Here is a 16,957-nt window from a genome sequence, read left to right as displayed (position 1 = left end):
GCAAGAGTAGCAGCACATTCTCCCTCCTCCCTGGAACAAGATGTGCCATGTCAGCAGCCATTCCCCCCCCAATGCCAGACTTGAGATTACGGTGCCTATAGGCAGAGGACCAGGAGTGGCAAATTTTGTCCCCAGAAATCAGACGGCAGCAGAGGGACCTCCAACCTTTGGGTGCCTTCAGAATTTGGCACCCAAGGCACATGTCTATGTCACCTATGTCTAAACACGGCCCTGCCCCCCCCCCCCCCCATCCTCCCAGGCTCCACCCCACCCCGAGCAACAAGAGAACCATTCAGGTACTGAACAGGTACTGTTTCCCAACTGACTGCAAAACTGCCAGGCCATCGCTCCGGACCTACCAGCGAGCCTTCTTATACTTAACACAACCATCACCAATGCAGTAAGGCCTCTGTTGTGTGCAAAAAAGGAACACATGAGAGTAAATCTCCTGGAGTAGGGCGAATGCACCTCTTGCCACAAGAGGACCCAGATATCTGTTTTGTTACCTGAGCAACCGCAGGTGGAAGGTTTATAGAGAGGTGGCCCGCTTATGCAGCTCAGGAATTTTGCAGAGACCAATGGGGATCCATTTTCGGAAATAAACTGTAGCACAACGATGATGAAAAATAATCCCCTCTCTTTTGTTCCAGGTACCAGAGAGTAGAGTTCCCTGCCTTAGCTGCATGCTCTGGGCCCTGCCGCAACTGAGAAGCATGGACGGATTCCTGTGGTTAGACTACTACGCCAACCCTCGTAGAAAGATGATGATTTAGAAATCGGGCCCCTGTAACCACACAGGTCAGCATACTCCCCCCCCTTCTTTCCTCCAACCTCAAGGCACCAAGCTGCTAAATTAAGCCATCTGTGAACAATTAATATTTAAGCTGAAGAACAACGGGATCCATTCCCAGCTCTCTGGCATGCAAGCGGTGCAATAATTGCATGAAACCAGTTGCGTTAATTCAGGGAACGCTCTGCTGTGTAAAAGGTCGTGCTGAGGTCTCTCTCTGTTTCGGAAACAGGGCTCCTTGTGGAGCGTAGTCCACCTTCTGTCTTTGGAAAATCTTTGAATGGTAAACCGTCGAGTTAAAAAAAACAGAGATAAGGTGGAAAGTTTTATGTAATTATAAGGCATCAGCCATCCAGAAAGCCATTAAGTACATTTTATATAAAATGAATCTAAACCTTAAATAAGCTGCAATTGAACTGACCAAGATGCTGCACAAGAGATAACGTTTAGAAATTAAAGGAAGGCTATCATATCAAAGCTATTAAAAGGTCTGTGGCCCAGCCAGGCAAAGGCAAAGGGGAATGAAGAAAAGTGGATCTATATACAGACAACAACCAACAAGGACTGAATTACATAGTCTGGGTAAACAAATAAGCATGGGTGTAGCTTGCTTATTGTGGCGGTTACTACCCCTAATTAATTAAGCTAGATATTTCACTTAGATGCAGTTCCAACACTGCTCTATACATTAATGGTGGGGGTGGAAGGGAAATAGAACCAAGAGGTTACTAAGAGCCAAGAGAAACAGATAAGTATGAGAAAAAAAAAGTATGAAACTTGCTGAGCAGACTGGATGGGCCGTTTGGTCTTCTTCTGCAGTCATTTCTATGTTTCTATAAGTGGATTTCTCTCCAGCTATCTCTTTCTCCGAGTTACAAGATCTCACCTATGCTAGGGGGAAGACCCATTTTGTTCCATCAACAACAGAACAGGTCAGTGGTGTCAGCTCATTCTCCACATCCCATACGGGGTGGGGGGTGGGGGGTGCGAGAAGATGGAGCCATTATGGCAGCTTCTTCCGATATAACATGGCAGCTCCCAGAAGCAGTGGGAGTCTCGTGAGCAAGGCAAACATGCTTTAAAAGAAATGATTATTTTCTTAAATTACTGGGGGGGGGGGGGTGTGGGGGATGCTCTATGCATCAAACAGGAGAATGGTTCAACGTCTGTTCCACAGCAGGGGACAGCACTGCCCTAAAATATGTTACGTGGGGGGGGCTCTGTAGGGGTGTTAGCAAATCCAGTGATTTGAGTGGTTGAATTAATCAAAATCAGAGGCTCTGTACTGTGTTACGTCCTGACAGATAGATATTTCTCCTATGAATCATTTTATCCTGTTTTTGCGGTTTTAAGTTCCAGCTTTGGATTTCATCCCTGCTGCTAACATGTGTCTCACTACAGTTAGTGGAACTTCCTCTTTTTAATTCAATAAGTATAAAATGGCTTGGAAATTTTTTTTTTTGTTTTGTTTTTTTTTTGCTTAAATGATGTTCATTTACTAATTCGTCAGTAGGGGGGGGGGGGCTTAAGGAATAAGGCACCTGTACCCAGAGCTGGCACAGATCCGGCTCATCGGGTAACATTATTTACAGATTTAAAGATTCTGAAGATCTGACGTGGGAGAAGGGGTGGGATGAATGGTCCAGATTTACCCAAACACATTCTACTGTCCCAGTGACTCACATTATCCAATCTAAAAAATAAATAAATATAATTAGAAATTCGGGCAATTTGCCGCTTTAAATCAACAAGAGAAAAAGGACAACGTATGCATGCTCATCAGGATCCCCCTGGACCCCTTAGCATGTACTAAAGATCTGTTGTGGATAGGACACCAAACTCAACATTATTAGGGGAAAGGGGAACACACGAGCACACATGCACAGGCCTGGTGATCGCCGCACAAGAATTCCTCCTTTTAAGAAAAAAGTTCCTTTTCTTTTCTGTCGTCTAAAGATTCTCTCGTCATCTTTCACGTCCTTCAGGTTCTCTCAACTAGGATGTTGGATTCCTTTGTCCTCGTCCGACACGTGGCAGAATTCAAGAAAGCTCGGGGAAGAAAAAGGGGATGCAAGGGATGGAGGGTAGAGCCGGAAAGTGGGTAAGCTCTGCGGTGCTACCGCAGGAGAAGGGGCAGACCGGACGGGTGGCTGTGTTTCATCTGTTCCTCCACAAACCTTCCCTCTGCATCACCGACTGGGAGAGGGAGATCCCAGGACGTAACTGGCCTTCAAGGGTTAGTGTCTGCACACATCATGACCAGTTAGGCTGTGTTGGGAATGATCTCAGTTTCTCAAATCTACTGCTTGCTCTGATATGTGTGTGTGTGTGTGTGTGTGTGTGTGCGCGCGCGTGTGTGTGCGTGTGTGTGTGTTTTCTTACCCTGTACTCAACACTTTACAGCTTCAATAGCGAAAAGTGTCTTAAAATAAATGGAATAAAACAGCGCTTGGCAGAAAACTAACATAAAAAAGGATTGCGGCAAAATATGAGAGAGGTTTATGCTTGGTACAGCTGCGGCGCACCCCAAGAGGTGGCATCTGGGCGAGAGAGACCAGGAAGAATTTTGGAAGCTGCATCTTAAAATCAACGTGAAATTGAAGCCGGGTTTGTTTTCAAAACCCAAGAATGCCTTGCACGCCGGCGTGCACGTAGAGATCGTCAGAAGACTCAAAGCAAATCTAGCTGGTATGCATCTGGCCTGCCAAGGGTCAGACCCACACAGTGATGTGCTGACATGTCAGGTGATAGGAGGCTACGACCGCCTGCCAGATCATCTGGGATCCTGGGATACTCAGACACAGAACTTTTCTAAACAGGGGGGGGGAGGGACTGTTCCGATTGTCTCCCAAACCCCACCCCCCCCAAGTCTTACCTGCATCTGTAGCAAGGCTTTAATTTGGGATACCCACCGTAGCAATTTTATGCAGTTGGGCACTTTTTTTGCTTAAGCTGCAAACTAGAATGTTCGGGAAAATAACTTTCCGACACCTCCTCCACTGCCAGCACACAGCAAGGGAACCTCCTCATTAAGGAGAGAACATCTAGTCAAGCTCAGCAGGCAATCATGCTGAAGACCAAACATCTGCCTCCATTGTTGTCCTCGACAAACTAAAACACGTCCATCCTGCAAGGATGAGAAGCAGTGAGCCTCACATAAAGGCAATGGCTGCCACCATTCCTAGCATCATCTGGTCTGAGGCAGATTTTTTTTTTTTTTCCGCTGAAGCTATTTCTTTGCTAATCTCATCGTTCAACTATTGCCCAACCAAGATGACTCTAGTGCCTGTGGATGTCTCCTCCTCATCTGCCTCCCGCAGATAGTAATACTTAATGAAATGAACAGAAGCATCTTTCATTCCAACTTAGCTGCTAGCCAGCTGGCGAATGTTCCAGAAACTAAAATGTCTGTATTAAAAGTATTTATTTTGAAAGGCAAATGTGCAAATGTTTTCCCTAGAAATAGATTCCTGGGCACAGATTTGCCATTCTCTTAATGCATGAGTTCAGCAAAGCAGAATAATTGTTTGGTTTATGTGAAACAGTATTCAAGTAGGTAAATCTGCAGGCACTGTAAACGGGGACTGGAAACCATTTTAGGTTGAAGTTAATGGGAAAATTTTTGAGTGTTTTCCAAAACATTTGTTCCATTTAATATCTGCTTTCTTCGCACAAATCTGCTGGATACAGGAGAAAACCACAAGAACAGCATTGCCATGCTGATATTCAGTGCCACGTGAGTATTTTCTAGTACATATGGAGAGTGAGAAGATCATCATGCATGAAGAGACAGAGAGACCTGGAAAAATGTGGCAGAAAGATGCAGAATAATCCCAGGTGTCTTGGGTGTCACCAACCTAATTAAAAAACTTTGATGAGCTGCAGAAAGGAGCTCTTTTTGGTACAATGCAAGTATTATAAAGAGCACTAGCAGTAAATTTGAGAGGGAGATCATAGCCAACGTATCCTGGTTTATGAGTGAAGTTCATTCCTGTAACAGAATCTGCAAAGCAAACTCATGTGGAGAAACTAACTCAAGTCTGCCAATGTAGGAGGTAGGAGACAACAGAATACGAGGTTAAAATGTAAAAGAATATAAGACTGGAAATAATATTTAAAAAACATTTCCAAAGAAACCTTTAGACCAGTACAGCTGTGGCCTTCATAAATGTTTCAAATAAGAAATCCGTCAGAGAGCAGCAGACAAGAGGATATCTGTTCAGCCGACAAAGCCTCAATGTGAAATACATAAGTCCCCAGGCTGGAGGCCCACATCGCCTTGAGAAACGCCCCCAGATCGAAACTTGACGTGACCGACCTGCAAACCAAAGTAAGGAGATGTAAGAGCTTCCAAAACCCGAAGACATAACACAGAAAAACCGTAGATGGGATTCGCTCTCCGTACCCAGCTACTCTGCCTCTCCAATCGTCATTGGACTCAATGCTAACAGGGTACCCGCTCCTCGGGGGCCGCACTTGCTTTTCAGGTCGCTATCAGGAACCCGGTACTCGCTCCTCGAGGGCCTATGTTCCCTGACTCGCTGCCTGGTCCTACCTTCTCTTCCGCCTGGAAGGATTCGCTATCTTCAACACCAGTGAGTACTGCCATCTTCACCTCAGAGCTGTTCCCTGGAACCAGGTACTCGCTCCTCGAGGGCCTGCCTCCGTTCCAGCCCTGTGCCATCTCCTACGTGGAACCGCTGTGTGAGTACATCACCTTCAAGCCTCTCAGGGATCAGGTACTCACTCCTCGAGGGCCTGCCTCCGTTCCAGCCCTGGTGCCATCTCCTACGTGGAACCGCTGTGTGAGTACATCTCCTTCAAGCCTCTCAGCTCTCAGGGATCAGGTACTCGCTCCTCGAGGGCCTGCCTCCGTTCCAGCCCTGGTGCCATCTCCTACGTGGAACCGCTGTGTGAGTACATCTCCTTCAAGCCTCTCAGCTCTCAGGGATCAGGTACTTGCTCCTCGAGGGCCTGCCTCCGTTCCAGCCCTGGTGCCATCTCCTACGTGGAACCGCTGTGTGAGTACATCTCCTTCAAGCCTCTCAGCTCTCAGGGATCAGGCACTCGCTCCTCGAGGGCCTGCCTCCGTTCCAGCCCTGGTGCCATCTCCTACGTGGAACCGCTGTGTGAGTACATCACCTTCAAGCCTCTCAGGGATCAGGTACTCGCTCCCCGAGGGCCTGCCTCCGTTCCAGCCCTGGTGCCATCTCCTATGTGGAACCGCTGTGTGAGTACATTACCTTCAAGCCTCTCAGCTCTCAGGGATCAGGTACTCACTCCTCAAGGACCTGCTCTCCCTATCCTGGGGTTCTCCATACTGGGGCTTGTGCATATCCCACTGTACTCATTATTCTCAGTTCCTTCCACTACAGCACTGCTACCGGAGGAGTCGCTGTTCCAGCGCCTGAGGGATACTAGCCCAGCCGGGCTACTTCAGCTGCTCATCACTGCCACCTCTGTGGCTACACAACATCGTTTAAATAAAGATCAATCTCTGTGTTTGTGTGTCCTGAGCAGAGCCTGCCCTGTGGCCCCTCAAGGGACCTCCTCCCGTGGGTGTGGTCAGCTGCCACAGTGTCCATGGATCCACCCAAACCTCACTAACTATAACATTGTATAGGCAGAGTCCTCATATGCAAGCACCTTGTGAAAGAAATAAAAATGTTTATTTTTTGGCTACTTCTGAATTTAGATAATTTGGATCTAACAAGACACAGGCAGAACTTTTTTTTTTCCATTTGCTTACCACACGGTAAGAATGGAATAGGAAAACCAGGATGTGTTCTTCACTAAAATCATCAGCACAGGTCTTTGGCTATGGATGGTAGGTATCCTCAGGACATGATCCTCAGGAAAAACAGCACAGTTGGCGTAATAAGGTCTATTTTCAGCGGAAAGGAAGTGAAGGTATAGTTTTTTTTGTTTTTTTTTTTTAAGTAATATATCACGGGTAGGCAACTCCAGACCTGCAGTGCCACAAAAACAGGTCTGGATTTTGGGATATCCCCCTCCCAGGGCTGTGAACACTATCTCTCCAGCAGCACCAGCCCCGTCTGCCACAGAAACAGCCTGATACAGCTTACCTTTCCCTCAATCTTTCTGTTTGTAGGAGCAAGAGAGTCTCGTTCATCAGATTGCCGCGTTACAATAAGTAAACAATCCCCTGGTGCGCACCACTCCAGAGATTTGAAAGGCCATGTGTTTTTTTTTTCTGGTGCTAGCAATAGGATAAGCGGGGGAAAGAAAACTCCTGAAAGACAGTCTCAGGGCCGAGTTCGCCCGTCTGCTGTCCTGAAATGCACCAAGGCAGATTTACAATTCAAGCTCCCTGAGGTGCTTCATATGCCTGGCGGGGACAGATCGCACCCACTTTTAACATGAGGCCGAGACCCTCTTTATTTTTCTAACCTGTCATTTTGTTGTTAGCCATCTGGGCAGGTTGTGTCCGGCTGTCATTTTGTGATGGGCTCTTTCAGATAGTTTACAAATATTTTTCACTACTAGAAGTTTACTCTCTGGAAAAGGACGTGATCATAGCCTTTATTTCCAAATGGATCTCTGACAAAGATTTTTTTTTAAACAAACAATGTAATTAATTTTGCGGGTGCCGTGTGCTTTGAAATTCACCCACTGAATCTTCTCACTTTTGAGGCTTATGATCTGGCAGATCAGCCACCTGCTTATAATAAAGAGGAACAAAAAATATTTATGTGATAATGAGATCATCAGGATGTTCATTTGGCTTATTGGTAGGACTTGCAACTCACATCTGTTCAGAAGTTAAACTCCCAGCTCTGCTTTCTGCTGTAGTTACTTTTATCTTGGAGGTCAATTTTAAATTCAAGGGGAACTGACAGCATGTCTCCTCCTTTTTCAAATGGGAGGTTATATTTCACTTACAGTTCTGTGAACCAGTCAGTTCCCCAAATTCTCAAGTATCATATCTTAGAAGACCATGCAACCGTTAAGCTTGGATAGAGTAGAAACTATGGAAGGGAAAGACTGGTTTATTCAGAAAGCTTCACAGCCAGCACAACACTGCATTTAAAATCCAATAGCTTCGGTGATGACCACGGCATTCATTCATTGTTCTCGCAAAATTGGTTCTCTATTAATCAAGTGCAACTACCGCTTCTAAACAGATTAAATAGCGCCTACGTGAGTAAAGACCAGTCTTGCACATGTTTCGTAGATATGTAAGTAAGCTTCATTTCTAAACTGCAACAAACCTGAAGATGCTAAGTTACAATTTAAATGCTGGGACGGACGGCGTACCAGTTCCCCCAATGTTCATGATGCCCATTAAACACATTCCTCTAGAACTGACCCTTCCATTGATGCTCGGGTCTAATTAAATTTCCAACATAATTTAATGAAGAAAATGTTTTCAAGAAAATTACCAAGGGAACCATGTGCACAAAAGTCAAGCATTTCTACAGGATCAAACCCAGCCTGACTGTCTCTGGTCTCAAGAATTACAACAGCAGCTTCATTAAAGCATTTGGAAAACAACAAAGCAAAAAAGGGCTTAATCTGAAAGGCTCAGGAAGAGGATCCCACAGTTTCCAAGGAGAGAAGCAGTGAAGCAAGGAGCTTCGTTACTTCCAGCAGGGGACTTGCTCATCTAGTCGCTCACATGAAGGCTGGGAAGTGGATGAAACCCCACCATTCCTAAGCTTGACTCATTAGTTAAGCTCAAAGCCCACAGTAGACATCAGGACATTCAAGGTGTCCATGCAATACTTGTTCCCCTGCATTTTTTGGGCTAGACATTGAGATTATCCCAATATCTCAGTACCACTTAGTGAAAATATTGCTGAAAGCTGAAATGTGGCATTACTCTGCCAAATGGTGCAGTTATGTGGTTTAGATTGCACATCTCTACAAACGACACTGATTTTTTCCAATGACCTTTTATTCCGCTGCATCTAGACGATATATGCCGAGTGTGCATTCAGTGTAATTTCATTTAGCATCTGAAAGAGTTACACATTCCTACGTGAGATGAAAGGCTTTATAGATGGGGGTGAGATAGAAATGTCTTTTATAATTAGGTCAGTATTAGGGTTCCAGGATTTGTATGTGCACTAACTTCTCAGTTGTTTGCATACAGCTATGAAATGAGTTTCACTTTCGCTGTTTTTGGGGGGGTGGGTGGGGGAGGCAGGTTGACTTGGCAATTCCTCTCTCTCTTCCTCTCATCTTCCAACTCAATTGGAATCAGGGCTGTGATCTGGCACCATAAACCTTCATTCGCCCAAGTACCCAGGGATTTCTTCCTTCTGCTCTCCCTGCTTTAATACCTCCTCCCATCTTACTTTAGCTGAGTCACTGCAGCACAGTCCTTAGCCGGAGGCCAGACACCAGGACACGCTCCCATGACCCCCTGCAGACAGCCACCAGGGGGTCACGCTCTTTCCTTTCAGGCACTCCCAGCCCTGGCCAGCCTGTGGAGCAGAGGCTCCGAGCCGGGAACTGAGCCCAGGTCTCGCCCCCCCTGCCAGTGTAACCGAGCCACCAAGGTTTTAAAATGTGTTAGCGAGAAGAGTCTTTGCTAGCAATAAAAACTGGAAGCAGAAACGTTGCCGATTGAAATTTTACATGAGCCAGGGAGCCTTGCTCCGGGACGCTCCATATAGCAGGGAGCCCAAACGCACCTGGCAGATATCTAAAGCCCAACACAGACCCGTGGCACCGCCACCACCACCACTAACTTCATGTTCAGAAAGGGCCATGGTCTGCCAGCATCAAACTGCTCTCCTGGTTCATTCAATTAATGTTATTCTACCGCACGGCAAATAAATTCATACACATGGAAGGATTATCTTACTGAAGCTCTAGGTCCAAGCACGGGGAGGATGTATTCATTCTCTTGAAATCTATTATGGCACAATGGGCTTATCATAAAGAACGCCTTCAGATGTAATTTTAATAGAATCCTCTTGAAGTGCTGGAGTATGCGGAATAAAAGTTTTACTATTATGATGCTGTAATTTGACATTCATTTATCTCAGCCCTTTCTAAGGTGCTTCCCAGCTTTGGATCTCTCGACAGCCGCTCACAGGTCATGGGGCTGCCTCTCTCCCTGGCAATCTGCATTTCTGACAGATAGAGCAGAGTTGCCATAAATATCCTGCCATGGCATTATTTATCAAAAGTAAATGCCTGGATGCATTAGAATGCTTTCCAGCTTCATCTCATAAAGAAATATTTTCCATAGGATTGATGCCTGTCCTCTCCTTTTTCTCTTAAAGAATCACATGATTCGTTTTTAATAAACGACTTCCACCCTTCTGGCCCACATCTAAATAATCTTGACACTTTTCACAGTAAACAGATAGCCTTTTCAATTTTAAAGACATCAGGTGGTGGTGGGGGGGGGTGTTATACTCTTCCTGCTCCAAATCTGAAGGTCTTTCAGAGTTTAGCAAAATCCCAGAGCTTCCTATTTACTTAATCCTCTCATTCCAGAAACCCGGCTGCCTTATTAGACCTCCCTACCTTCCCCCACCAGCACCTTAGCTGTCTCCCAAGTCACATGGTCTACTAGAAGGTTGCTATGCAGCCTGACTTCAGAGCCAGGAAAAATAGTGGAAAGTGTTCTAAACATCAAAATCACAGAACATATAGAAAGACATGGTTTAATGGAGCAAAGTCAGCATGGCTTTACCCAAGGCAAGTCTTGCCTCACAAATCTGCTTCACTTTTTTGAAGGAGTTAATAAACATGTGGATAAAGGTGAACCGGTAGATATAGTATACTTGGATTTTCAGAAGGCGTTTGACAAAGTTCCTCATGAGAGGCTTCTAGGAAAAGTAAAAAGTCATGGGATAGGTGGCGATGTCCTTTCGTGGATTGCAAACTGGCTAAAAGACAGGAAACAGAGAGTAGGATTAAATGGACAATTTTCTCAGTGGAAGGGAGCGGGCAGTGGAGTGCCTCAGGGATCTGTATTGGGACCCTTACTGTTCAATATATTTATAAATGATCTGGAAAGAAATATGAGTGAGGTAATCAAATTTGCAGATGATACAAAATTGTTCAGAGTAGTTAAATCACAAGCAGATTGTGATAAATTGCAGGAAGACCTTGTGAAGCTAGAAAATTGGGCATCCAAATGGCAGATGAAATTTAATGTGGACAAGTGCAAGGTGATGCATATAGGGAAAAATAACCCATGCTATAATTACACAATGTTGGGTTCCATATTAGGTGCTACAACCCAAGAAAGAGATCTAGGTGTCATAGTGGATAACACATTGAAATTGTCGGTTCAGTGTGCTGCGGCAGTCAAAAAAGCAAACAGAATGTTGGGAATTATTAGAAAGGGAATGGTGAATAAAACAGAAAATGTCATAATGCCTCTGTATCGCTCCATAGTGAGACCACACCTTGAATATTGTGTACAATTTTGGTCGCCGCATCTCAAAAAAGATATAATTGCGATGGAGAAAGTACAGAGAAGGGCTACCAAAATGATAAGGGGAATGGAACAACTCGCCTATGAGGAAAGACTAAAGAGGTTAGGACTTTTCAGCTTGGAGAAGAGATGGCTGAGGGGGGATATGATAGAGGTGTTTAAAATCATGAGAGATCTAGAACGGGTAGATGTGAATCAGTTTTTTACTCTTTCGGATAATAGAAAGATTAGGGGGCACTCCATGAAGTTAGCATGTGGCACATTTAAAACTAATCGGAGAAAGTTCTTTTTCACTCAACGCACAATTAAACTCTGGAATTTGTTACCAGAGGATGTGGTTAGTGCAGTTAGTATAGCTGTGTTTAAAAAAGGATTGGATAAGTTCTTGGACGAGAAGTCCATTACCTGTTATTAATTAAGTTGACTTAGATAATAACCACCGCTATTACTAGCAACAGTAACATGGAATAGACTTAGTTTTTGGGTACTTGCCAGGTTCTTATGGCCTGGATTGGCCACTGTTGGAAACAGGATCCTGGGCTTGATGGACCCTTGGTCTGACCCAGTATGGCATGTTCTTTTGTTCTTATGTAACTATAATGGTCTTATAGGCATTCACAACCCTTCAGCACCTTTTCACTGCAAAGGGAGTGCGAAAAGCAAAAGTATGGCATCTTTTGGTGACTGAGCAGGACTTGGGAGTATTGGTTTGCTGGGGAAAGCACGAGTTTAAAGCCTGCAAATGAAAGAGAATTAAAGTTTATTCTGTGTGTCTATAAAATATGTTAAGGAAAATAGTTAGAGGGTTACATTTATTTTGTGTGTGTGAGGAGCTTGCAAGAGTCACTTCTTTTGCTGCGGGAAGGCGTGAGAGCTGTTTCCTGGAGAAGTAATCAGTGGCATTTGAAGTTTCCCACCCTGGTCACATTGTTTCATATACAGACTGTTACCCAAATTAGAAAGTTATGAAGGACGTTTTCCACAATAAGAGTCTGTTTATAACACCAAGTGAGTAATTAGTCCTGTTTTAGCAATTAATTGTAGTCTTATTGCAGGTCATTAACAAGCAGAGTAAAATAAAGTCCCTTAAGTGTCCCCCATTCCTTATACAACTTTAAATAACTAACAACTTGGCAGATCCAAGATGGCGGCTTGAAGAGAGGACATGCCAGGCAGCCATCTCTGTTCTCGATGGGTTTTCTTTATTTTACTTTGCCTATTTACAATATGATCACACAAAAAGGGAGAATCAGGGGAGGATCCCTGCCTCCTCAGAAGAGAATCCTATCCAATAGATGAGTATTGATGGCTTTCTGGCAAAAAAAAGGTGGTTGGAACACCCGGTGAAGACTCTTGACTGTAAGAAGATGAGCGACTCTACAGTTGGAGATTGATACCTCTCTGAACCCACGTGTAGCAGCAGCTCCTGCGCCTTCCTGTCAGTAGTGTTGCTCCTGCTGACACTGAAGGAGGCAATGCATGTTGTGATGTCCCTGGGAAACCCTGGCTCTTCTCACACAAGCTCATAGTGGAGAGCAGATGACTGGGGGAAATGAGTGAGTGCAGTGGCAGAAAAGATCAGCAGCTCAAGCTCCTTTGGGAGGTGTGGAAGCTGCAAGTTTCCCCAGAGGAGCTAGTTTCGCCTGTGACACTTGCTAGTCTGGCAGTAAGACTTCCCTCAGTCAAGCCCAGTACTATCATGCTGGATTGCTCTGTGGCATCTTTAGAACAAGCAATGTCTTCCTTAGTTACTTTAACTGTGGATGTACACAAAAATTTACAGTCCAATGAGGTGTCCCCATGGTACACAGTTGAAGAAAGTGGAACATCTTGAGCCGCATATGGGTCAAGTCTCTGATCTTCAGACTGAGATGATACAAAGCAACTTGATAACTATCCACAAGATTGAGAACTTGAAGAATTTTTCAAGATACTCAGATGTACGTGCTATAAATTTTCCCAGAATAGTTACCAGTACTCCTACTGAGATCTTTAGGCAATACCTATTGGAGATACTGCACATGCCAGCTGAGGCAGTTCCACTTTTAAAGACGGTTTTCATTTTACCATCTTGCAGAATTAGTGGAGGACTGGGTCAAGCAGAGATGCTCCTTATTACCTTTGTCTTCCCTCAAAATAAGGACTCTATTAGGAAGCTTTTCTTTTGAAAACAGATAAACATTTCATAGCCAAAAAGTTTGGTTATTTCCAGACATTTCAAAAACTACACAAGTTCGTAGGAGGAAATTCTTGGCAATGCATCAAGAACTTTTAGGTCTTGGCACATTGATTGTAGTCGGTTTTCCATGTAAATGCATACTGCATTTGAATAATTGAAGTATTTTTGTCTGAGCCTTTGCGGTTTTGATTCTAAAAGATCACAGGGTCTTCAACGTGATAACTGTAACTGGCTCCAACTGCAGTTAGCGACGCTGCTGTCTACGCTGGATTCAATTTCTTTTTGAGTTGTTTCACGCTCTCGCAACTTCCTTGGATCTCCATTTGGTAATGATCTCAAACAGTTCTCTGCTAAGAATTTATTACTTTTTTTGTTTTGTTACTATAGAATTATGGTATCTGATTTTTCTAAGTATGTACTTGTGTTAAAAAGTGAAATTAAGTAAAGTTACAAAAAATAATTTCAACACATTATGAGGCAGATAGCAGTGCAGCAACAGGCTGAGGGCTTTTCAGTCTTTTGCACCACGTGTCACCTGCTGCAGAGAGGTTGCATGTGTGCACCTGACAGACACAAAGATCTCCTGGCTTTCTGGAGGCTTGAGTGGCAGACCTAGAGGAGCTGAGGCAGACAGAGACGACCTTCAAAGAGCAGTCCCAATCTCCACCAAGTGTGACAGGAAGTGACCGAGCCTACAGCTAGAACTTGCCCTCCAGGTGATGCATTATCTTCTCTCACCGAGGATCTCTATCCAGGAGCATGTTTCCTAGGAGGAAGGGTTAGAACTACCACTGAAGATGGCGATTCGATCATTAAGAATGGACACATATGGGTGGCTGCTGGACATGACCATTGCTTAGTCACTTGCTTGCCTGATATGAAGGTAGCAGACCTCATGCATGTTAGGGGATTATTTCTGACTTCTGATGAACTCAGAGCCGCTCGCAGACAGAATGTACATTCACATACAGACAGCTGATTCTGGGCCTCTTAACTTAATTTATACATGTGTGGGCACACAGAACCGTTCTGGACATCTGATCCCCCATCGCTTGCATAATTACTTTCTGTTTGCACATTCCCCCAAATAATTGCTGCAGAGTGTAACAGATCTCTTTGCAGCAGAAGGGAGGTGTCTCTCACAGATGCAGATACTGATGATCAGGAAGAAAAAGCAGTTTGCTCATTCCCACCTCATGCATCTGCTAGTGTTAGGAATTCTTAAAAACAGCATAAAATGATTAGAACATTACACACTTCAACTTCCGGAAGTGCAGAATAGATGGATCCGGCCCATCATCTGTCAGGAACGCTTTTCTATTTTTATTGTATATTTAAATGCTTTCCTAATAGCGATTATTATTGTTATTTGCAATCATCTCTCCAGTGTTTATTCCTCTGTTGAATTATTATTTTGTTGCTTAGAAATGCTCAAATAAACCTAACATTAACTACCTGAACTGCAATATTTGTGTTGCTTGGATTAGCCCCAAGATGAAAGCCCCTTGGTACAGGCTGTGTGTGCGTTCTGAACCCAGATCAATGCATCACCCAGATAAGATTTTAGAGAGCACTGAGGAGGAGCCAGCTGTGGCGATACATGTGGGTACTAACTGAGAAGGACTTCAAAGGGGCGTGGGATAAACACTGTGGATCCATAAAGTCTAGAGGATGTGAATGAAGAGAGGGCGGCTTGCGCGAAAGACAGCTAATACCTGGAGATAATACCCTTATTCAATAGACATACACACGATTACTGCAACTCCGACAGTGCTCTATGCTTCAATGGCAAGAGGAAATGTGGATAAAAGGATTTGCATTCACAAAAAAGCGGGGAGTAGCTTGCTTGTTACAGCAGTTACTACCCCAAACCAAACAAGCCTGATACTTCACTTTCAATGCATATCCAGTGTAGCTCTCTTCTTCAATGGCAGGGGGAATGAAGAAAAGAGGATTTATATTCAGATAACAACCAACAAGGACTGAATTGCACAGGCTAGGTAAACAAATAAGCGTGGGAGTAGCTTGCTTATTGCGGCGGTTACTACTCCTAACCAATTAAGCTAGATACTTCACTTAGAAGCAGTTTCAGCACTGCTCTCTACATTAATGGCGGGGGTGGAAGGAAAATGGAACCAAAAGGTTACATTAATGGAGGGGGTGGATGGTAAATAGAACCAAAAGGTTACTAAATACCAAGAGTAACAGATAAGTATATGAGAGAGAGAGAAAGAAAGTGTGAAAGCTTTCTGGGCAGACTGGATGGGCCATTTGGTCTTCTTCTGCTGTCATTTCTATGTTTCCATATAGGAAGGTGCAGAAGATCTGGGAGTGAAAAAGAAATGGATCTACTCTTTTTGTGATCTGCTGGGTATTGGTGACCCAGCCTGGCTACTGTTAGAGATAGGAAGCTTGGCTCAATGGAACTTTGATCTCACTCAGCAATGATGGCACATCTTAAGCTCTAAGTCAGTATTTTAAAACCATTTAACAGGAATTTAAAAATCCATCTGTGCCATAACCTGAAATGTTATAATATGCCTAAGTAGCAATGTTTGCAGGGACTGCAGCACGCCACGGATCTTTCTTCATGACTACTCAAGGGTTGTCCCCATTTGTAATTCCTCTTCCACTCCCCATCCTGAGTTCCTTAACTGGGAGGCATCAGGTTCTGTCTGGAACCAGACACAAGCATGCATTTAACCCAGCCAGCAGACTCGGGCATTCAGCGACGGGGGCTGAGAATGCTGGGTCTTCCTTAGGACAGAATGCATCAATGATGGACTATCAGGCCGGCCACACATTCAGATCTGAAAAAATTTGTAAGATATAAAGGGCAATTTGTAACCTGTCCATTTGGGTACAAAGTCTGCAGGTGCTTTCATGTGCAGATACTATGGTTTTGAAGCACTACAAGTTCTTAGACATTTCCACTTGCTTTTTCTGTGGCTAGAATTTTGCTGGAAACCTATAAGTGTAGATCTGAAAATGCAAATCTATGGATATACCTTTCCTTTCCTGACCTTATTGGCAAGACATAAACCATCCAAGGCTGGAAGAAAATGTACATTAAGTGTCTAGATCTCCAGATCACAACAGAGTATTGGGTTCCCTGGAGGCTCAGATGCTCGTCATTCTACAGTTTTTGTAGTTTGGTGATAGTAATGAACTTCTTACAGTTGATAAATATTTTACCCCTTGCAAGAGACCAGCTAAGCATTTAAGTGTTAAAAAGCTTTGCTGATTTGTCTAGACAGAAATAGTTCAGCGTACTATAGGAGCTAAGCTGAATGCCTGCGAAATTATTTCTGAACTAATAAAAGGGGAGACCTGAGGGGATTTCAGTTCAGCAAGCAGAAATCAAACAAAAAAAAAAAAAAGCGACAACAGCAAAATTGAGTTGTTTAAGAGGTGTCATTGTTGCATCCCAGCTCGCCACTAGCACTGAATGTTTCTCCCGCCTGCAATACTTCTGCTGATAGATCTTTATCAGTGTTACCAAGACTCTGATTCAATGTCACATTCATGTAATGTTTCTCTCTTCATTGCCCTCTGTACACTAAGA

At 44.1% G+C, this 16,957-nt stretch overlaps 1 protein-coding gene and 1 long non-coding RNA gene across 5 annotated transcripts in view; one reads left to right on the top strand and one right to left on the bottom strand.

The window, feature by feature from the left end:
* MEGF6 (multiple EGF like domains 6) overlaps window positions 1-16,957 on the bottom strand; it is a 262,583-nt gene that overhangs the window by 119,599 nt on the left and 126,027 nt on the right. The window lies entirely within an intron of this gene.
* Window positions 1-16,957, top strand: part of LOC115076562 — a 41,873-nt gene that overhangs the window by 11,265 nt on the left and 13,651 nt on the right. Inside the window, exons 2-3 of one of the 2 annotated variants that reach the window (XR_003852796.1) lie at window positions 651-798; window positions 2,776-2,874. This is a non-coding gene — a long non-coding RNA (uncharacterized LOC115076562). The remainder of the gene's footprint in view (window positions 1-650; window positions 799-2,775; window positions 2,875-16,957) is intronic. The other variant, XR_003852797.1, reaches the window with a different exon arrangement.

The sequence above is a fragment of the Rhinatrema bivittatum genome, chromosome 15 (genome assembly GCF_901001135.1).
Source record: "Rhinatrema bivittatum chromosome 15, aRhiBiv1.1, whole genome shotgun sequence".
Taxonomy (NCBI): Eukaryota; Metazoa; Chordata; class Amphibia; order Gymnophiona; family Rhinatrematidae; genus Rhinatrema; species Rhinatrema bivittatum.
Note: the sequence above shows the minus strand (reverse complement) of the source record. Positions and strands in the feature narration are given on the sequence as shown.